The sequence below is a fragment of the Dendrobium catenatum genome, unplaced genomic scaffold (assembly GCF_001605985.2).
Source record: "Dendrobium catenatum unplaced genomic scaffold, ASM160598v2 fragScaff_scaffold_123, whole genome shotgun sequence".
Taxonomy (NCBI): domain Eukaryota; kingdom Viridiplantae; phylum Streptophyta; class Magnoliopsida; order Asparagales; family Orchidaceae; genus Dendrobium; species Dendrobium catenatum.
Window position 1 is genome coordinate 1,446,254 of NW_021318585.1, and position 23,879 is coordinate 1,470,132.

Genomic DNA, 23,879 nt, shown 5'->3' on the forward strand with positions numbered 1-23,879 from the left:
CTATAACACCTACAAAGGGAATCGCAAATAGTTAGAATCTAAAAAAGTTTCCACAATTAGTGGCAGTTGAATCATGAGGTGGGAGAAAGCTCATTGGAAATAAAGCTACAAACAACACTATTATGCCAAGAGCAAATTATGCCTTTTAAGTGTAGACATTAATAGATGTAGGTGCACAAAATTACTTAATTTAATTGATTCCTTTATGCATGCATAAAATTTATTTTTATCTCATATATGAACGAAAAATAATCCCAAGGAGCACTGTGAATGTATCAATCTTTTGAATAATAATAATATAGGATTTGAGCATGAAGCAATATAATGCTATAGAAGATTATATAAGTACTAATACAAAGTTAAAACTGGTATTTAAGCATCGAACAGTCTACCATAAGCACCAGAATACAGGAAATTGCGAAATAAAAAAATGAAGGTTTTAGCAGAAAAATTAATAGCAAATATTCCTATCTTACAATAAAAACATCTAAAATGATATATGAAAATAGTGAAGTAAAAAGTAGAATGCATAATAAAATATGTCAAAAATAAAAAAAACAACTATTAAGTTTAACAAACATCACCAAAGTACAAAAGAACAAATAAAATGCAATAACAATATACCCATAACTAAATGTCATTCAGAGAATCATTCTTCTCAAGAATCTACGCACATTCACATATCAAATTTCATCTTCCATATAATAACTCACTTTTTCTCTTTCCCTGAATATCAAAAAGAAAGATCATTATATGTTAATATGACTCAACTTGACATAACAAATAGAACATCAAACAGAATTAATAATTGTGGAATACCTATTTACTTTGATTTTTGCTGAAGCTAGTGAAGACACAATGTGTGTAGTCACAACGATCTAGTGGATCCACACTTGATCTGCTTCGCCCCTCAAGACATCCACACTTAGATCTTCTAACTGTAAGTCTGATGATGGCAAATCTGTCTCATCATCTATGAACCACTCATTATCAGACTACACATCATCACACACCAATGGGTCCTCATCATCCTTCAACCCCTTATTCCTCAACCTCCTCTCTCTCAACCTCTTGTTGTGCATAATATATACGAGAGAGTTCATTCTGAGTGTTGATAGCCGATTTCTTCTCTTTGTTTGTACTTGGCTATATGTACTCTAGTTTCGCTCACACCCAGAAGAAGAACAAGTGAGGCCCAACACTCTTACAACAAAACTCTGTATCTCAGGGGTGGAATCACCAAATTGGATCCACCATTCAACTGTTTTCAAGAAAAAATATAATCATAACTGAATAAAGTGTCTTGCATTTACCAAAATAATTATACCTGGAGACCGTTTGAAAATGGTTAATTTTGCTGCATTCAAAAAAAAAAAAAAAACCCTCTTTATTCAGGAATAAAACAAGTTGTAAATCTGCAAGCTCCCTATCTGCCTGTTCCGGTATTAGTCTTTCCTACAATGATATAGACCAAGCTTCACCTCCGGATTTGAATATTTCTTCTCTGAATATTGAAATTGAGGATTGAGATAATATGCCGCTGCATGTAGATGACGGTGTAACTGCAACTCCCACCGAGCATCAATGATATCCCAAATCTCTCTATAACTTGCCTCTTCTCCTCCCAAGTTGTGTGCAATCAACTCCTTGGCCTCATCTATAGCATTATAAAACCCATAGCTGGTTTCTTCTCTGCATCCATTAAGCGTAGTACTTGCACTAAGGGTCTCATGCTCAAAATGACATAGGTCACAGTAGCCTAAAATTTATCATTCAGAATTATTTTTCTTATTTCCTTCCCCTCTCTTTTTTTCCCCCAAGCAGAGTTAAGCCATTCAGTTGATGTAAACATTGCTTCCAAAGGTTGCCTCACCTCCATCAAGCTCTACAGTGTCAAATAGGATGTGGCAAACCTATAGATTCACAGTGTACAAATGTAAGAACTAAGAACATACAGTAGGAATGATTTGCAATGTACAAATTTAAGAACATACTTAGTGGTTGCAGGGCGAATGATTTCTTTCTTTAAAAACTTTCACATCAAGTTTAAGACCCAAGAGTAATTGTTGATGAACTTTGTAATATTCTTCGCCCTAGAAAGAGCACTCTTATGCTGAGGTAAGTCACCAAGATCCTCCAAAATGAGATCGATACAATGTGCTGCGCAGGGTGTCCAATATAGGTGTGTCCTCTTCTTCATCAACATCTGACCAGCTTCTTTGTATGCACTGACATTATCAGTCACTACCTAGACAACCAATTGCTCCTCAATCTCCTCAATTACCCCATCAAGTAAATTGAAAATGAATGTAGCATTTTTCACCTCATCTGAAGCTTCAACCGATCGTAAAAACACCGTGCCATAGGGATTGTTCACAAGGATGTTAATCAAGCTCCTGTTATTCATGTCAGACCATCCATCTGACATAATGGTTACACCAGTCTCAATCCACGTCCTTTTAATCTCATCAATGCTACGCTCTGTGTTCAGCAGCTCCTCCTTTAAAATTCATATACGCAACTCATACATAGAAGGTGCCTTCAACCCTCTCCCATACAACCCTACAGACCGCAGCATATTGAAGTAGGCAGGCGACGTAGCAACATTAAAAGGTATGGCATTTAAAAAAAAAAACCTCCAAATATCCATGCAAACCTGGCGTCGACCCTCTCTAGTACCGGTCGTAGGCATCATTTGTGCTTGTCCTCTTTCCTCTTCTGGATTAGTCATATACTGATCCATAGGACCCCGTGCACCTCTGTTATGTATAGTGGAGGAAGATCCCTTTCCACTCTCGCTCCCAAAATAACCGTCATGTTCGACCCTATCATCAAATTGCTCCTATTGCAAGTGTTTTGCCATGATACTTTTCTTCCTGTAAGCACTTATTTCTTCCTTCACATTGTTCGGCACTTTTGCACACGGTGCTACGTTCTTATGAGAGCATGATAAGTGCTCCTTCATGCGGTTTACTCAGCCCTTCACCACTTTCTCATAAAAATTGCATTTTAAATAGACATACGTTTTCTCGCCCCCTCATATGTCAACTTGCACGCTATATTTCCAAGAAGGGTCACGCCGCAATGATGTATTCGCCTTTTCTTTACCTCTAACCATGTCTCCTAAAGCAAAAATCCAAAAACACAAAAAACAATAAAAAAAACATAAACCCTAGATTTTCTCAAACTTGAAAAATCTAACCCTAAACTTAAAAAAATACCTAAAATCCAATGTGGAGTACTCCTAGTGGGCGGCCGGAAGTTTCAACTTCGCCGGAGAGAGGCGGCGCCGGCGGGAGAAGCGGCGGGAAGGGAGCCGACGGCGTGCGGGCGCCCTCTGTTTTGCGAACTGGAGCGTGCGGGATGGGGAAATTTCGGGTTTGCTGTTGCCGTTCGGGTATAAGGAGAAAAAAAGCTTCAATTTAAGTGAGTGGGCCCAATCCCAGTGAGGCGTACGGCTCACTAAGAATTGCGCAATTGCGCCTCTGAGGCGCGCCTCAGTTCCAGCGAGGCGTACGCCTCTAACAGAGGTGGAATTGCGTAGGCTTCAAGGCGTTTTTGGGAGGAATTGCGCAAAGGCGCGCCTCTAATTGCGCAATTTTGAACAGAGGTAGTGATCTACTTTTAATAATAAAGAGAATAATGGGTTGTGCTATACAAACATGTTTGATTTTGCTAATTTTGAATTCAAGCCCATGAATTGAAGTGAAATGTCATTTAACTCTTTCAGCTTCCTTGGCCGCCCAAATGTCGCCAATTTAACTAAACTGAGATATAAAGTGATTGGGGTAGGTTCATATTAATTAGCTAAGCAAGTCAATTCTAGCTCATGTACGATGCTTTCAACCCAAACTAATTGAACATATTTGGAAAATGAGTCAATTTTAAGAATTTGAGTTACATTTGACCTGACTATTTAACTCTAAGTCGATTGATTAATTATGCAGTTAAGTCTAGCTTAGATTGATTGAATTAGGCGTGAAGATATTGATTCAATGTTTAGGCTTGAACCAAAGCGATGTCAAGCCAAACTCAAATTTATGTAGCCCTTCTAGGTAGATTCTCACAATCACGGTTGAAATTAGCGGACACTGAATGAAGTTAATATTAAGCTTAGGCAAATTTGATAGCAGCTTTGACCAAATTTTACATGAGATCTAGTCCAAGCAACTTTAAGCAAGCTCAAGATTGAGTCAAATGGAGTCCTATATATAGGTTGAGTTGGTATTAACTCAAGGAAGTCAAGATTCCATTGACCTTTTTCAAAATTCAACTTGAGTTGAATCAACTTGGGAAATTCCAATTAGATGCTGACAGCTAATAATCCGGTTTCATCAATTATGTCTACATTAAGTTAGCATGAGGTGAGGCATTAAGGTACTCGATTGGTTTGAATAAGATTGAGTTGAGCTTTTAATCATTGTAGTTGATTTTGAATTTGTTCAAATCAGCTCGAGTAGGATTAGCCAAGCAGAACAGAATTGGATTAATATTCTTTGTTTAGCTCTAATAATACTCGGTGCTTCTTTGCAATTTTGATATATGTTCTTTTTCTAAGCATGCTCTTACTTTTTTTTGTGTGGTTTATTGAAGGAAAGCTTAAAATATTTTCTTTCCAAGGGTTCCTATACTCCAACCATGCAACTTTGATAGGATGGCTTGTTTTGTAAATAAAACTAATTAATAAGGAGCCTTCTCAAAGGGTGGAAACTTATATTTTGAATTATATATTTTCTTTTGATTTTTGAGGCATCTGTGCATGGGCATACTGTATACATACTTTTTCTAAATAATCCCCAATTACTTGGCGAGAGTTTATTTTTTGAGTTTGATGGTTTCAGAATAATAAGAAAATAACATATGATCACCTCAACTAGAATGTTTTCATTTTGCTTAAATATGTTGATTTTCTTCTTTACATTGTATGTAATTAACCTGTAAGTAATTGGATTTCAGGAGGGCCTAACAGCCACACTAAGCAAACTTCAGATTTTCTCTGTGGTATGCTTCTTAATCTTATGATCTGAGTTTATTTAATCAGACAAAAGTTATGTTGATATACAATTTGAATAGTTCTTTTATGATTATTTAGTGCAATCTGGTTTGATTCTAATGAATTTGATAATGATAATTAAAAAAAATACCATGTTATCAGAGAAAACCTAAAATTTGATGCAATATTGAAATCATTGAATGCTATGTAAATTAACATTGGACATTTCAGCTTCTCAGAAATCCAATATGAGTTTTGTGATGTGTGCTTATATGTATTGGAATGCTAGCACATATGCGTCTGCATGATAGGTGCATGCATGGGGAAATGACTCTTTACTCAATAATTTATGCTGATAATTTTTCTATTTAGATTATATTTATGAAAGCATTTAGTTTAACTATTTCATTGTAGCATGTTAGAGAGTAAACCTTTATATAGAAAAGTGATAAAAAAGGTGCTAAACTTTTGTTTAGATTTCTTAGTTATCAAAATCATGAGCAATTTATATTACTGATATTACACTATGTATTATGATGATGGTTGTTCCATTTAAACTTATGTTCAACGTCAATGACCAGATTAATTAAATATTCTATTACTTTATTAGCATATTGTATTTTAGGAATATTTATATGTGATTTTTTTAGGTTTATTCCTTGGATTTTTATTTTTTTTGGGATTTACTTTCTGCCAAATTCATCAGTGTTTTATTTTCAACCCTAGTGTCTTTTCAGTATAAATGAGGACCCTTAGGGCTAGGTTTAAGTATTGAAGGTTGAATAAAATTATGAGATTTTAAGTAATAGGTTTTAGAAGTGTATTAAGTTATGGACCATATCTATTGTACCCTTGCATGTAAAGGATAGTCCTTGAAATAGAACTTACAACTCTATAATGAAAAAGTCTAAAGATTAGGATTTACAATCCCGTCCTATAGTTACGTCAACTTGTAGAGTTTTCTTGTTTACTATGGATGGCCGATGGCCTTCAAAGTTTTGTGCAATTGTATCAAAAAATATTTTGGTGGTGTTCATGATTGAGTATTGATCCTCTATTTGCTATAGAAAAGGCTTGTTCGATTGTTGGACATGGCAGCTGAAAATTATTTTCTTACAATTCGGGTAGCTCTTGGAAAGCAGATCTTGTCTATGCCTTCCCTTGTATGCGGAGGATTGTGCTTTTGTTGGCCAGTATTTTTCCTTGGTTACATGATCTATACTCGTGTGTATTAGGAGATCGCATGCTTTGATAGAGTCTTGAGAGAGTCTGGGCATTAACCATGGTTTTCGAAATTTTTTGGAACTTATATAATTTTTATACTTCGATATTTTTTTTTTCATAGTATCGCCATTTTCAAATTTTTACTCCCATCTACAACGCTTATGATTGCATTCCTAACGGTGACATTTTTCTCATAGTTATGCTACGACCATTTCATATTATTATTTTTGCTCGAATAGAATCATTGGAGAGGGACTTGAATGGAGTTTGAATCAGAAATGTGTTCATATTTCTTTCAAAGTGATCGTGTTGCGTTTGCATTTAAAAGCATGTGTAGCTCTTTTTTAGTGCAATTCATTTTGCATCAGGAGTCTCTTTGAAGGGCATACAAACTTTTTTGGAGTTATTTTTAATTCAAGATTTCATCCTTCGATTGATGAGTGTTTCATAGTGACGTGTATGTGTATGCTATGACATTCTTTTTGTGAACTAGTTTGCATACTTTTTCAATGTGCAACTCAGCACGATTTCCAATTGATTGCTTTGCATGCTTCATAATGCATAATTTTACCTGCTTTTTGATTCACCATATGCACTTTTTTTAGGCATCACACTGTGCTTTTAATGCATTGCATATCCATACTTTTCAGCGGACTTTCCGATACACTGTCTTGTTCACTTCCATTCACAACTTTGCTTTTGTTTGCATTCCCATTGGTGACTAGTTTCTCATAGTTCATGCTATTATAATTTCATAATATTATTTTTCCCTGGATTAGTGTTGTTTTTCTGCTGTCAACAGCAGAAATCTGCTGTTTTCTGTTCTGGACAGCAACATTTTCACTGTTTGTTCACCGATTTGGGTTAGGATTGCTTGCGAACTCAAGTATTACCTTAGGGTTACTTGCGAACTCAAGTATTTCCTATCATGCATTCGCATACTTGTGAAGGGTATTAAAAGTAGTACACTCCAAGTATTTTGGTTTCAGTGCATGGGGTGCTGCGACTTAGGGAATCTAGCCTACAACACCAATGAAGGTGCTTGGGGGCATTTTTGCATGGTGTTTTGCCATGTAAAATCTGTTAAAAAATGCGCTCTCCAGTGCATCAAATGATTCTAAACGTGCCACAAACAAGGAGATCTAAATCTTGCTCTCATATTTCGTTCATTGTTGTCAGGTGTTTGTGAGCGGACGAGTGAGAGAGACAAAGAAAATAAGAAATTATGGAGTGGGGAGCTTGAGTAGGGTGTATGTGCACAAGGAAGAACAACTGAAGGGAAAAGAGGTAGGGGTGAAACAATTGAGCATGTGTGAAAGATAGTTTGTGTGAGATAAATGGAGAATGATGGGAAGATTTTTATATCATTTTATTTATTTATAATAATATGAAGCGTGGTAGCTACAAGTGTAGGTTAGCATGCATAACTGAGGTTACTTGCGTGTGTGAAACAAGAGTACATTACGCGATGCTTTTTGGTTTTATCCTTTCCTTTTGATTTGTTTTATTTGTTTTTTTCTTGAAGAAAAACTATAACAATACTTAATGTTAATTAGTGAGAGAGTGCACACAAGATGAAATGAATCAGGTAAGTTGCGTGAATAACTTTTCATGTGAAGAACATGGTGGGAGTGAAGCTTTGGTAGGAAGAAATAATGGGTTTGACTTTTTGTTTGATTTGTAATTATTATTATTTTTCATTTACTTCTTTTTTTAATGCAATTTGATTATTAGTGCTTTTCTATTATCATTATTAAAAAAAAAAAAGCCACCATGAGCTTCTTTTTTTGATTTTTTTTTTGTTTTTGTTTTTGAGCTTGATCTTGTTTGTTATATATTTCCAAAGGCGAGAAGATAGGCGTAAAAAAAGTCGAGTTTAGCGAGCTCAACTATATCTCCGCTCATTAAGTAAACGTGCATTTTTTTATTTGGGCTTTTGACTCATTTACTCACAACATGACATAATGGAGAAAAATAATTCATGTTATCGACCCCATGTTGTTGGATAAAGGCTTGTTGTTGTTATTGTGCTGGTGGTGTTTGCCTCATTACTCATTGAAATGAATGTATATCTATTTTTTTAGTAGAAATTTTAGTTTTATTCCTATCTTTTTTTATTTGTGATCAAATTTTTTATCTTCATCACACACACACACACACACACACACACATATATATATATATATATATATATATATATATATATATTATTTTGGCTTGTTTTGACGTATATTGCATTAATAGTTAATAATAAGGGTTGAGAGTTTGAGTGAATATCTGTTGTTTTCTCGATGCTGAAGTGTATTGGGTTGTCTGGACGATGTTGTGGTTGATCCATGAGAAAGGTCTCACTGTTTTCTTCTGTGCTTGGCGTTTAATTGCACTTTTTATTAATTGATGTCATGTTTCTTGGTTGTTTTCATTTAGAATGTCGAACTAATTCTTATTGCTAGAAGAGCTGTGAACTTGGGCCTTGGCAAAACTATTTAAGAATGCGGAACACAGTTATAGAGTAGGATAAAGCTTGATGGCTATGATGTTGATTATCAGCTTTTCTGGCCATTTTTTTTCTCTTATCTTATTGATATGGTACGTTTGGTTTTGTTGGTGGCTGTTAGCATCTGAAGGTCATTCTGTATTTTCCTTTTGATTCAATTCCTTGTCCTATATTACTTTGTTGGGAATTATTTTACTTGCAGCCAACTATACTGTTCTATCATAATGGAGAAAAAGCTTCGGAAATTGTGGGTGCTGATGTGACAAAGCTCAAGGAAACAATTGAGGGACTTTACAAGTAATTCCTCTGAATCTGGTTTTGTCCTCTGAACTGATTAAAGCTTTTTAAAGACAGAACTTGATCAGTTGAAAACGTTAATTTGGTAATCCTGCCGGCATGTAAAAAGTGAATCTTGTAAATAGCTCCTGAAGCAGCAACGGTGAAAAAAACGTTTATTAAACATGGTATTTCTGCAAGGTTGATCTCATAATCACTATTCCTCTAAATAATAGTTCTATGCCTCTATTTGTTCCAGTATGCATCTTGTCTATAGTCCTCTAAATGTAGCATCTTGTGAATATAGTCCTATAAATGTAGCGCTGCGTTTATCTAAATGGCAGTGATATTGATTTAGAGGTTAAACATCAGGAGTTGTTGATTTCCTATATCATTTAGCTGTTGCAGAGTAGGGGCTGGGAGAATTACGAGGAAGAGAAGAGGGCAGTGGGAAGGAGAAATAGATAACAGATAGTCAGAGGGTGACAGAGACGGGAGAGGAAGGGGGCAAACGGAAGATTTGGATGTCTAAAAATGGTTAGATTTGATATTGATGGAGAAGGTTTTATGTACTTGGTAAATTGGTGTATAATCATAATCAGACTAGCAATATTTGAAGATCAATTATAGCTTAGTTCTCATAAATTAATATCCAAAGCTAGAGTTGATGCTTTGAAGGGTATGACTTGTGTTGGCATTGTAACAGTTTGTGCTTTCTCGAAATAGATTGTTGAATTTTTTAAAAGGTCTTTTTAAAATTTGAGGGTAGACAAGCATGACCATTGACTCAAACTTTATACAAGTTGTCATTCGGTGTTTGCATGGGATGAATAATTTAATGAAAATAATGGAATAGTCTTTATGATTGCTATGAAGATGTTTTAGGGTCTTATTTGGGGCAACTTTTTAACATCATTGTTTCCTAGAAATTCAATATAATTTAGCTTTTATAATTCCCAACTGTTTTTCAGAAATTTTTATGATAAGAAGCTTCTTTTTAAATTTAGATATGTGAAATATAATAGGTATTAGAAGATTTTTGTCTGACTTTTCAACTAAAAAAAATTAATAGATTTCTTAGAATATGTTTTCCCCGTAGCAGTTCTACAACTATTTTTATAAATAATTGTAGCTGTCTCAAATGAGTCCTTACTATTTTACATTATTTATAGATTGCATAAGTATGATTTGGTTTGTGCTCATTTGTTGAGAACCATCGCTAGCAAATATTTCTTCGTTTATGGTAGATTTCTATTCTTGGAATACAGTATTACGTTTACTCGGTTATTTGAAACTATTTTTAAGAGTGGTTCATAATTAATCTCCCATCACAATCTTAAACAGAACAAGATCAGACAATGACTATATAATGACTTCGAAGGTTTTTTTAATCTCACCATCTTTATTGGTAGTGGCGTATATTGATAAAAACTGCTTCGTAGATGCTTATTTTTACACTAACAAAGTTGATGGATACTTGTCTTACAAATATTTGCATTAATGTGACTTTGATGATGAATTTTAACGATTATGGACGTTAACTAATAAAAATGGTGGTTGCAACAACTTCAATGGATTCGTTGGTTATACAGAATTATAGTTAGGTAATCTGGAGCTATAACTAAAGATATATCTATTTGATATTGATATTTTTATCAAAGCAGTAGAACAGTAATAATGTGTACCATGACATTTCTTAGCCCGCTAGCACTATATCCTATTGTTTTCTTTGGTTTGGAGAAACTAACTGATGTAGGCAAACTAGAAAGAAAAGTCAAGATAGGAGAACACAAGGACAACTAGAACAAAACTCGATTCAATCTAGAATGCAGAAATCCAAACAAACACCAAAACAAACGAAACAAAATCTTAAAATAAAAACTATATCCTCAGAACAACCGGCAAGCGGTTTCCTCACATGCAAAAAAAAGTAGGTAAAATAAGATAAGTGCTTAGGGCTTGCAAACCAAGGGTCCACCACAACAACAAGGTCCAACGTCCAATCAAACTCCTCCAGCAAATGTCACCAAATCAGCCAACAAACAACTTCTAAAAGCTCAAGAAGAAGGATACAAGTGGAGTGGAACTTGTGGAGAGAAGAAGAGGTAAGAAGCCCAGACGAAATAGAGAGGAGAAGAGAAAGGAAACTAGCTCGCAAGCTATAACATAACCCGCAGGTTTCACATTCCAAATATTTTCTCACCAAAAAATACTTGGTCAAAAAATTTTCTTTGGTCTTTGGGCTGCTGGTTGATCTCGGGTTGGACTTGGCTGCTTGGTTTTGAGCTGTGTTTTTTGGAACTTCTTTGTCCTAGCTCATTAATGTTTGAGCTGCTGTTTTAGCTCATTAAGTGGAGCGGAATTTGGCCCTTTCCCCATCTCTTTGCCTCTTCGGTTTTCCCTTTTTGGGTGCTGGTTTTGGTTCTATGTGCTGTCCCTTCGGTTTCTCCCCTGGCTGCTTTTACCCGGTTCCTGTGTTGTCTTTTCGGGTGCTGTTATGGATTTAATTCTGGCCTGGTTTGGGCTGTTTGACTCCCTCTTTCCTCCTATAATTGGTGGCGGTTTGGTTCCTGTTTTTGTCTAGATTCATGACTTTGATTGTTTGGTTTTTGGGAGCCTTAAATGCTGCCATTGTTCCAAGAGTTTCTCCTGTTTTTGTTGGATGTTTTGGACAGCTGTTTTAGGCATCTTTTGAGCTTCTTTTTGTCTATTTATAGGTAGTTTTTGTGGCTATTTTAGAGTTTTTTGGAGAGATATGATGTTATTTTTGGATCTAAAAAACCTGAGGGTTTTTCTTCTTTCTTGGAAAAGCTTCAGAGCTTGTTCCACTTCTCTTCGTCTTACTCTTGGAAAGCTTGCGAGCTTGTCCTCCCTTCATCTCGAACTTCTCATCTCCTTCTTCTCCCCGCAAGTGACCACCCCATCTGTACCTTTCATCTCAAGCAAAGAACTTCTTTAGGTGTTGTTTGTGTTTGTGTTTGTAAGTTGTCAAAGTTATAATGTGTCTTTCGGTTTAAAGTTGTATTTTGTTTTAAATGTCGTATTTTGTCTAATTTTTAGTATTTAGTGTAATTTTTTATTTCCTAGGAAGAGTTTTTCTTTTGCTTGCAAAAATTTGGGGCTTTTCCAAAATTTTGCTTGCATCACTAACCAATGGCTAGTGCCAAACTAGGCTGAAGACTCGTTGAATCAAAGCTTGATGCACGTTTGAAGATGCGCCTGGTGACCAGTGACCTTCTGCCTCTCCAGGACACATGTTTCAAAGCGTTTATATGTTGTTTTTGTGACTTTATGTGACCTTTCTTCTTCAAGTTAAGCTGTGCTTAAGAGAACTTGTATGCATGCAGTAGATAAATCTTAGATTATCCACGCTGTGTCACTCAACCAACGTTTAAGCTAGGTAAATAGCCTCAGCTTTGGTTGTCCATCTTTTATTATCTACTTATAAAGAATCTGAGCAATATTTTTAAACTTATTGCTTCAAATCCATGTGAAAATAACAAGGCCCTTGTTTTGATCTGTATTCTATGTACATTTGACTTATGCATTTAAGATAGTGTCTGATTGCGAACTCCAGTATTTCTAAATTTGATGCTTCTAGAATTTTGCAAGTAATTTTGTTACACCATAGATAGATAAAATATGGTGGGCTTGGGGGATAAGGTAGTGGCTCGAGTTAGGCTTAAAGGGACTTGGCCGAGAGATGAGAAGGGAGATGAAGGCTTTTAATGAGATGGAGTGTAGAGGCATGTGGAAGTGGTGGAAGAAAACTAACGTTTGTTGTGATGGGAAGAATCAAGAGCTTAAAGGGAAGTTGATGAGAGCTTTAGGAGGAGGCTGAGCAGGTAATGACTTGAGATTGTGGGAAAGTGAAGGACATGCAGTTGAGAAATAGAATACTGGTATAACAAAAGGATAACACAATTCTCGCTCAAAATTTATGATTGACTCAACCACCAAACTTCCAGTCATGGTTTCGACCAAAGAGCTTCAACTCATTAAAAAAACTTCTTTCATTTAAATTTAACAAAGCTTTGTTCTATATGTCAATTCAGCATATTTATCATTTTTCCTCTCATTACAAAATCATTTGAAAAATTCAAATTCAAGAGTAAATAATGTCAATTAGAAGAGATAAGTTATGATGGTTATCGGTTTCAAGAGTTCTATGAACGACCCTCAAATGTATTTGTCAATAGTATAGAAGTATACTTTTGAAGTTTTTTATTTTTTATTTATTTTTAATAATTATATTTTATTGATAAAGGCGATGTCATGTCAAAGAAAAAACCTTTCAATTGCTATGATAATGCTTTGGTCCAGATAATATGAATTTAATTGAAAACTTGTCCCTAATCAATCTTTGAAATTCTTCAAATTGCTATGGAAAACGAAACACTGCATTCATCTCATACAATTTTTAAATGAATTTATCGTCTTTATTAAACTTCACTTTCAATTATTAAACATTGCTATCCATTGTCTTTTTTTGAAATTTTTTATTAAACTTACGGAATTACACTCTACTCTTCCTTTCCTAGCCCTATGCAATATGCAAACTTCGAGTTATGGCCATCACCTTGAGCTTTACATATTTATTGTAATATCCAAGCAAATTTTCTTCTGGCCTTTCTAGATTCATTGTAACGTTCTTAAGTAAACTTACCACATGACTAAACATTGAATCTCATCATTGTCTGACATCAATGTTTTTGTGTATCAGTTTTTAAACTTTACGTTCTCTATAAGGTTGTAGGCGATATTCTTTATCCTATATTTTTGGACGGATGCTTTTTTTAACTTCAAAACACATTGATGATAAGTACTTTTTTGTATGAGCTTCTTCCTCTACTATAGTCAGTAGGTTGGGCTTAAATCAGCCAGAATTTTCTCAGTTTAGCAATATTTTCAGCAAGATAAGGCCTTTCGTTTTGCAAGCTTTTAATCTTTTCATCTTAAGCTTTGTTTGTTTTTTTGGTGCTTTTGTAAAAGACAGTTTTAAAAAACATTTATTTAGAAAATGGAGTTTTCTAACGGAGAAGCATATATAAAAAGCTTTCTCAAAACCGCAAAAAAATGAAAAAAAGAGTTATTGGGAGCATGATTTGACGAACCAAACAACACAAAAAAAAAATCCTCCGTTTCCGAAAACGGAAAAGACAAAAAAATGCTCAAACAAACAAAGCCTTAATGCAGTGTGATAAAATGTGAAGCATGAAGCCAAAAAATATTGAGAAAAAGAAAAAAAAAACCTTAAACATCACAAAATTTGAACTATGAGATACTTTTTGGACATATATAAAGTCAGTAGGTTGGGTTTAAATCAGCCAAAATTTTCTCAGTTTTGCAATATTTTCAGCAAGATTAAAACTATTAAGGCACATAAGTTAGGCCTTATCAAATACAATATTTACCACTATACCTGTAGGCTGTTATATAAAAGCATATGTACTCACCTTTCAAAGATTAACAAAGATCATTTCTCTCTGTTCGCTTCTCTCTGTGTTTACCGATTCTACATGGTATCAGAGCGGGTACCGTCTTGAGCGAAAAAAAATGGCGGAAGTATCCTCCGTCGTTTCTAATTCGGCCACCACTCCAGGTACCGCTGTTTCACATCAATCCATATCTCCCTCACTCAAGTTTATCATCTCCCACCTCAAGACTCTTGTGCCAAATCAATTGTCTACCGACAATTACCCGATCTGGAGAAGTCAGATCGTCAAGTTGCTAAAGGCAAATGAATTCGATCATCTTCTTGAATCACCGAACTCTTCGGCGACCGATGCTTCAAATCAATCCTCGCCGTCTTCCGATTTTCTTCACACAGATTGCAATCTTGCTGCTGCGGTTTGTTCTACTGTGTCTCCCACGATTCTACCCTATATCCTTCATCTTGAATCGCTGCACGAAATTTGGAGGGTTCTTGAAACAAGATTCCAGTCTTCAAACAGATCCAAAGTGATATAGCTCAAGAATGAGCTTCATCACATCACCATGGGATCGTCGACGATGGCGCAATATCTTACCGAAATCAAGAAGCTGATGGATCAAATCGCTTCCGCCGGATCCACAGTCGACAACGAAGACATCACTCTTCACATCTTGAATGGTCTTCCATCTACATATCAATCATTCAAGACCTCAATCAGAACAATGCTGAATCCAATCGATCTTGATACTCTGTACGTGCTCCTCATCAGTGAAGAAATTCACGTACAGAACGACGCTTCGAAAATCCATACGACAGCCGACTCGCAAATGGCCCTTTACACTCGGCGAGGTCGAGGCAGACGCGGTCGAGGCAGACAAGATTCTCAAACCACTCCCGCAAATAGATCGTCATCAACGGCCTCATCTCCCGTGTGTCAAATATGCAATAAACGGGGACATACTGCCGACGTATGTTGGCATAGACTTAATACCAGTTACATTCCATCTGCCCGATCCAACCAAGCAAACACTGCGATGTTGGCTGCTCCAAATGCTCAGTCCACGGACTGGTATATCGATTCCGGGGCATCTTCACACATGACCAGGGACATCGGTAATCTTGAAACAGCCTCCACGTATCAAGGATCTGATTCGGTAACTGTTGGGGACGGAAGATCCATACCGATAGCTCATTCGGGCACAGGACTTCTTCCTACCCCATCTCGTACACTCTTACTCTCTCAATTACTGCATACTCCATCAATTTCTTACAACTTAATTTCAATTTCTAATTTAGTTAAAGATAACAATATCTCGATTATTTTTGACTCAACTGGCTTTACATTTAAGGACTTGAAGACGCAGGAAATTCTGCTACAAGGACCCTGTAGGAATGGTCTATACTCGCTGCGATCGACTTCTGCAACTCCGCCAAATTACGCTCTTACTACCTCATCTCCGGGAGCTACCACTTGGCATAATAGGCTCGGTCATCCTCATCATAGGGTGCTCAAGCAAATTGCTAGCAATAATACCGATCTCTGTATTTCTTGCTTAAAATCTTTTTGCGTTTCCTGTATCTTGTGCAAGGGACATAAGTTTCCGTTCGACAATTCTACGAACAGGAAACTTAAGCCTCTTGAATTAATTCATTCTGATGTCTGGGGACCCTCTCCGGTCCCCTCGCATCAAGGGTTTAGATATTACGTTTTGTTCATTGACGACTTTACTCGGTTTACATGGTTGTTTGTTATCGCAGCTAAATCTGATGTGTATTCTGTTTTCACTAATTTTGTTACCTATATTGAAAATCAAACATCTCATAAAATTCAATCCATTCGTACTGACGGTGGCACGGAATATACTAATCTTACATTCAAGAACTATTTAAGAGATAAAGGCATTCATCATCAGCTGTCGTGCCCGTATACCCCAGAACAAAACGGCACGGCGGAACGCAAACACCGACACATCGTGGACACTGCTCGTACTCTTCTTCAGACCGCTCATATGCCTCATAGATTTTGGCCGGATGCAGTTACCACAGCGGTTTATCTCATAAATAGACTTCCTTCGCAGACAACTAGCAATTTATCTCCTTTTCAATTACTGTTTAACACAAAACGTTTATACAAACACCTTCGAACTTTTGGGTGCGCTTGCTACCCTATGGCTCCTAGTCACACGAGAACCAAACTGGATCCAACTACCATACCGAGTGTATTTCTCGGGTATTCTGACTCCTATAAAGGTTATAAATGCCTTAACATGAAAACTAATAAAATTCTTCTATCTCGTCATGTGCAGTTTCTTGAACACGCTTTTCCCTTTCAAGCATCGCATGTTCCGGACAAAGTGGTGACACAAGTATCTCCACCATCCCTTCTGGTACCAGCGTCCACACTCGGGCCATCGTCATCTACCAGAACCGTGGAGTGCACTACACCTTCCAACGAACCACAACTACCAATATCTCACTAATCTTCGGTCTCTACTAGCTCTGTTAGCACTCCATCCACCATTCCATCTAAATCTACACAAGTACCTCAACCCACGCACCGCATGGTCACTCGATTTCAGACGGGTTCACTGAAGCCACGTAATCGTCTAAATCTCCTGAATATTCAGTCTAATACCAGCTGCAATCCAGAACCCTCTACGTTCACCGAAGCATACAAGCATACCGAATGGCGTCAAGCCATGGCAACCGAGTTCCTGGCTTTGCAAAAACAGGGAACGTGGTCTCTCGTCCCTCCACCTCAAAATGTGTCCATTCTGGGCTGTAAATGGACTTACCGTAAAAAGTTACACTCCGACGGCTCGGTAGCACGCTTCAAAGCACGATTAGTGGCCCAAGGAAATCAGCAAGCACACGGCATTGACTACGGGGAAACGTTTAGCCCAGTTGCTAAACTACCTACAATTAGAGTCCTGTTCACTGTCGCTTTGCATCACGGATGGCCGGTTCAGCAGCTTGACGTGACGAATGCCTTTCTTCATGGACCTCTATCAGAAACAGTCTATATGAGGCAACCCAAAGGATTTGAGGATGCACTCTATCCGTCTCACGTCTGCCTACTCAAAAAGGCAATCTATGGATTACGGCAGGCACCGCGACAGTGGTATACAACGTTTACGGACTATCTCATCACCATCGGGTTTCAACATAGCAAGGCGGACCCATCCTTGCTATCATTCATTCAAGATCAAACGCAAATTTATCTACTAGTTTACGTGGACGACATCTTACTAACTGGGAACAATGCGACTGTCATCAAGGCTCTCATTAGCAAACTCCAGTCCAAGTTTGACATGAAAACTCTAGGACTTGCAAATCATTTTCTCGGTATCAAGATTACCTCCACGCAAGATAAGTTATTTCTTTCACAAACTGCATATGCTATGTCTATTCTTCAACAAGCTAACTTAGTTGAATGTAAACCTTTAGCAAATCCTCTGTCAACTAAACCTCCTCAACTTTCTAACTCCGCCGTTGCCAGGTTTACTCCAATGGAATATCAAAGTCTAACAGGATCGCTGCAGTACCTGACTCTTACCCGACCGGACCTGGCATATGCAGTCAATTGGCTATCTCAATTCATGCACGACCCAGCTCCCGTGCATTCACTGCTTCTCACTAAACTTCTTCGATACGTTAAAACCACGATCAGCTATGGCATTCCGATCTCCAAGTCACCTCTCCAGATGCCTACGTACTCCGACGCCGACTGGGCGGGAGATCCAGCTTCTCGTAAATCAACCTCTGGATTTTGCACATTCTTAGGTGATACGCTGGTATCGTGGTCCGTCAAAAGACAGTCTACAATAGCAAGGTCTTCAACGGAAGCTGAATACCGGGCACTGGCGGCTGCTGCAGCTGACACGATATGGCTTAAGCGCCTACTCGCTGATTTTCAAATCAAGCATGATACACCGATTGATCTGTTTTGTGACAACACCTCGGCTATTGCACTCGTCAATAATCCTATCTTTCATGCTCGGACCAAGCATATCGAGATAGATCACAGATTCGTGCGTGATCAAATACAACAAAATTTCATCAACATTGTTCCAATTTGTACAACTGATCAAATAGCCGATGTTCTCACAAAACCACTCTCCAACACTAGATTTCAGCTCATTCGCTCCAAATTGACGGTTACTCAAGACCCGTCAATTTGAGGGGGGATATTAAGGCACATAAGTTAGACCTTATCAAATACAGTATTTACCACTATACCTGTAGACTGTTATATAAAAGCATATGTACTCACCTTTCAAAGATTACCAAAGATCATTTCTCTCTGTTCGCTTCTCTCTGTGTTTACCGATTCTACAAAAACATTTCGTTTTGCAGACTTATATCTTTTCATCTTCATCAAGTGCGAGAAAATTTGAAGAATGAAGCCAAAATATGTTGAGAAAAAATACAAAATACAAAATAAAAAATAAAAACCTTAAATGTCACAACCTTTAATTTAGTTAGTATTGAGAAAAAACTCAGAGACTAACTCAAATTTTGAACAGTGAATATAAACTCATGCCATTCATAGATTATATAATTAAAATTTGATCTGAAGATAATGAGAAAAATATATGGATTTCAATGTTGTTTGCACTGTCTCGCTATGCATTTTTTTTTAATAAAAGATTCAGACCATATTTTATTATATTCATATACAGTCCTCGATAAAAATGCCTCAAACTCATAAGCTTATGATAGGAACCAAAGCTTTCAAGGCTAAGATCGGACTGATATGCAGGAGAAACATCGTCGTCATTGTTTCATAAAAACCCTTATTGAATGGGTGACCCACATCCATCATGACCGTTATTACGGAAGTGCCGTAGAGAATTGTGCGGGAACATGTTATTTTGGTAGATAAATGGGTGTATCTTCTAATTGACTTTGTTCATGATTGAATTCTCACTTTTACGCATGCTGATTTTTCTCCACTCACTCTCCATAAAAAAACGAGAAAATGCTGTCCGTATTTTTGTCCATTTCCGTCTTTATGGGTTCTAACCTGAATTTCATAAGGACAAAGGCATCTGGCTTTCTAACACTTCTTTTGATAAAGGAAAAAATTATGTTACTTTATTAAAATGTCTTTTTATCAATTTTGAACATTTATTTGCATTATGATTATTATTTTAAGCTGCCTTAATGATTCTAACAATGATTTTTGTTTCTCCTATCAGGAAGCACTAATCAAATCATAATCATGTGAAGGATTAGAATGTGGAAACTCTTTTATGGGAGATCTGGTGATTACTACTGCAGGAATTGCTATGTTATACTTCATTACAGTATATTTTCCTCTTCCCTATATAACCTCTCTAATGAGGAACCTAATTGTTTCAGACCATTTCTTTTGAACTGGCATATACGAAATGTTCCCGACCATTAAAGAATATCATCCTTTAATAAAGTTTGTTATTGTAGTTTTTCTCTGGAATAAAGTGGTCTTGTTATATTTGTCAGTAGAAGCTGCCTCAAACCTGATTCATATTACAGGACTCAACCTGCAGTCACTTCTCAGCAAAGCCAGAGAAGATAACGGTAACCTGAAATTTTTGCGAATTAGGAAGTTTTTTTTACAGATCTGACAATACATTGTTTAATGTGCTGCTTGAAGTTTCATATTCATTTTAAGTTGCATGCTTGTTCGTATACATGGAAGGAAAATTTTTGTCTAAGGATATTCCCACTAAAAGATAAAATGAGTCTTAAAACTATAAATTTATTTTTTGAAAAATATAATACATAAATAATTAATTAAAATTTACATTACATTAATCGTAATGTAACTTTATATATATATATATATATATATATATAATATGGACATTTAGGTCATTTAAGGCAAACCACACACACGACGCATACACATAGATTCGAACCTTAGACCTCTTAATTAGAAGCCTTAGCTCTCAACCAATAGGCCAAGGAGAGTTGTGTATATATATATATATATTTGACTGAAACTTCAATGGGATACCCTGCTTAATTTTTTCCTGTGGGGACTGAGCATGTGGGGTCAAGATTTTCATCAAACCCGAGGTGGTCAGAAGCAGTGGACTGACAATAGTACCGTCTTTAGGAATCTCAAAAAGGATAAAGGATACATTTAATTCTCTCCTAAGTCTCTTGGAGTTCTTTTTGATCTGTTGGTTGGTAAATTTGATTATAAGTTAAGAAGTTTTAGATTTAAATTTTATGTATGTGATGTGTGCATGAATTTGATTTTAATTGATTTAAATGTCCCAAAAAAACACCCCGATTACTTATGTTGTATAATATTTCCTGTATTTGAGCTGACTGCTATCAATTGATTAAGATATAACAAGAGCATCAGTAGAAGCTACTGTTACATAATAAGGTATTCTTCTATTCCAAAACCAGTTACCTGTGAGAATATGCTAAAACAACTGCTGTCAAATGTCCATCTTCTACAGAAGTGTATACCGGTATCCAGAGTATTCCAAGCATCAGTAGCAGCTTGTACTGTACTGTGAATTGTTAAAGCAATAAGCATCTATAAAGAGGATGCAGATATACAGCCATGTCCTTGTTGAAAGGAAAATTATTAGGTTCGGACACTGACGTAGAGATACTTTCGGAGTCCAATGAAATATTGACATGTGGAATGTACACGTGTCCGCGGAATTTTAAGTCAAGCACGTCAAAAGCGTAGGTAAAGTGTAGGTAAAGCGCAGTCAAAAAGTGTAGTCAAAGTGCAGTCCACGCAACAAATTTTAATTGAATATCCAGACCTAATAATTTTCCTTGTTGAAGAGGGAAAAAATAAGTGAACTGATGTCATTTCACTGTATTGGAGGTGGATCTTGGCAGGACTGCATGTGATTCCCCTCTCATGGATCTTATGTATCAGCCACGCATTTGTTTGAGGTCTGAAAAGTTTTTGAAATGCCAAAGGTGAAAATTACGTTCAGAGTGCAGACTGCAGGGTTGGAGTAGAAGCCCTTTACCGTTATAGGCGTAATCAAAAAAGCCTGGTAAATGCCAATCCCACACTGTAGTTTATATATTTATATCATTTTTATGATTTTTTTTTGTCTAAAATGTTATAACCATTATCTATATAAGTTTTATTTAGTTGATGATATAATTTTTTGTCCTTTATTGAAAGCACCTAAGTCTATTTACAACTATATTTAACTTTGATAGGTATTACAACATTCATTTATCACTCTAATATAATTATTATTTAATTTATTTTTATAATTCTGTTACATATGTATCTTTACATTTTAAATGCATTAACATTCAAATTTGATATATGTTTTTATTATTAATATTTGGATCCATTCAACATAATCTATCATTTATAATTTTACAAACTTTATTTTTTATTTTTTATGACCTATTATTGCATATTGCTTTTGAGGCATTTCTTCATCAGCCCGTCTGTAATTTTTGAAGTTATATACTCATTTTTAGTTTCACTTTTTTCACTATAGATTTAGAATAAAATATTTAAATTTCATTTTTTTCTTTCTATAAGCCTGCCTTTGTATTTATTGAAAATGCTCTTACTACTGGGAACTTCTTGGTCTGGTATTAACTTTAATTGCATTTAGCTCCAAGATTTTTTTTTTAATCTGGAGGCCAACTAGGGCGTCAGGTAATGAACCGCCAACCTCTACTATGGAGGCTATCAGGCAAGGACAACCACTCCACCATAATTGATGCGGTTCGGTGCAAGAATTCTTGCCAATAATCAGGTTCAATTTTCATGTTTAATTTATTATGATAACTCATGGCGATTAAGGCTTCGTTTGGGACGTCTTATTGCTTCTTAAAGATGCTTTTTATTACAAAAAATAAAAAATTTGTACTAAAAAATTGCTTTAAGAAGCAATAAGAAAGTTGTTTCAAACTAAGGTTTCGTTTGGGACGGCTTATTTGCTGCTTCTTAAAGCAGATTTCAAGTACAAAAATTTTAACTTTTGCACTAGAAAGCTGTTTCAAGAAGCAGTAAAAAAGTCTTTCCAAACGAAGCCTAAGCCTAAATTTGTATTTGGCTCCTTATGTCCGGTAAGTTTTCTTTTGCTTTTTCACACTTTTGCCACATCAGTCACTCCTTGTCGCACAAGCAATTATTTTTATGGTCTTGAAAAGAAGAGTAGTTGAAAATGACATGATAAAAAAATTGATATATATTTCCCTATTCAATATTTAGGAGTTGTATCTTACTATTAGAAAATTTGATCATAGTATATTTCTTGGATATTAAAGTTATGGTGAGATTTATAGAACATTGATTGTCAAAGAATTTGTGAGTGCATGTAAGATTTGATGAAAGAATGATTGATTTAATTGGAAATGATATAGAAAATGAAGATATTGATAGAATGAGAAAGTTTAATATTGATAATAAAATTTATTAGAATTAGATGACTCTTCATGATGGCAAAAATAATAAGAAAATAAATGATTCTGTTATATCTGAATTTGTCCGTGGGCGACATCGGATCTTACTTACAAGTATAGCTAGTTAGAGCAAAATAATATGGTGAGGAAATTAGCAAGCATATAAAGTAAATAAGAAATTAATTGATATCTGTGAATAGTAAAAATGGTATGAAGTCTAAAAAGCATGCCACTTGACCCCTTATTTATTAATTTAATTGATGGTGGGTAGTCTTTTGATAAGATTAATAGTTAGAAATTATTATGAATCTTTAGTTTAATATTTAAATAAGTGTTATGGAGTTTATGATTGAATGAAGGGATATACTAATAGGAATGTCAATAATAGTCTAGTTTGGACTAATTTTGGCTGATTTTGAAGATCATTTTAGGAAATGATATGGACTTATGATTTGATGGTAGAGTTTGTTGATATTTAAAAGGATGCTAAGGTATAGGGAATAGGGCTAGGTCCTAGTGATCCCTACTTTGGCTGATAGTTATATAAAAGTGTTTGGAATAATTTTAATGTTATTGTTGTTAGTTTATTGTTCTTGGATAATGCTTATGAGGTGGAGGAAGATATTTAAAGAATTTGTAGCATGTGTTTAAGGGACGGGACAAGTAATTTAAACAAAATATGAAAATACTATCCAACTCATCAAAGATGAATAAATTATTTATGCCACCAAGCATCAAGTAAATGAAGAGTACTTTAAAAAGATAAATAATACATGGTATAACAATCACATAATGACACAAATATGTGGATTAGGCTAAGGTAAATACATGGCCCTGCCTTTGGCATTACATAAGTTCCTTATGTGAGCTTTTAGCTTTTAGGAGCAATTGTGTTGAGCGAGTATTTATAAGTATGAGTTTGCAGGCAAGTTACCTAGATGAGTGGCGAGTCTCTCTAGATGAGTGATGAGTTTCTTATGTGGGTATGGTGATGAGCAGGGGATAAATCACGATTGGTGAAATCATAACCGTGGGCTTTGTCGGTGCACGCCTCCTAT

General features: G+C 35.9%; 1 long non-coding RNA gene across 1 annotated transcript; it reads left to right on the plus strand.

The window, feature by feature from the left end:
* The first annotated feature begins 4,922 nt into the window (after positions 1 to 4,922).
* On the plus strand, positions 4,923 to 22,079 carry LOC110098444. Its single transcript, XR_002303341.2, has 5 exons — positions 4,923 to 5,001; positions 8,917 to 9,011; positions 19,626 to 19,986; positions 20,883 to 21,443; positions 22,065 to 22,079. It is a non-coding gene; the product is annotated as an uncharacterized LOC110098444 (long non-coding RNA).
* The last annotated feature ends 1,800 nt before the right edge of the window (positions 22,080 to 23,879 follow it).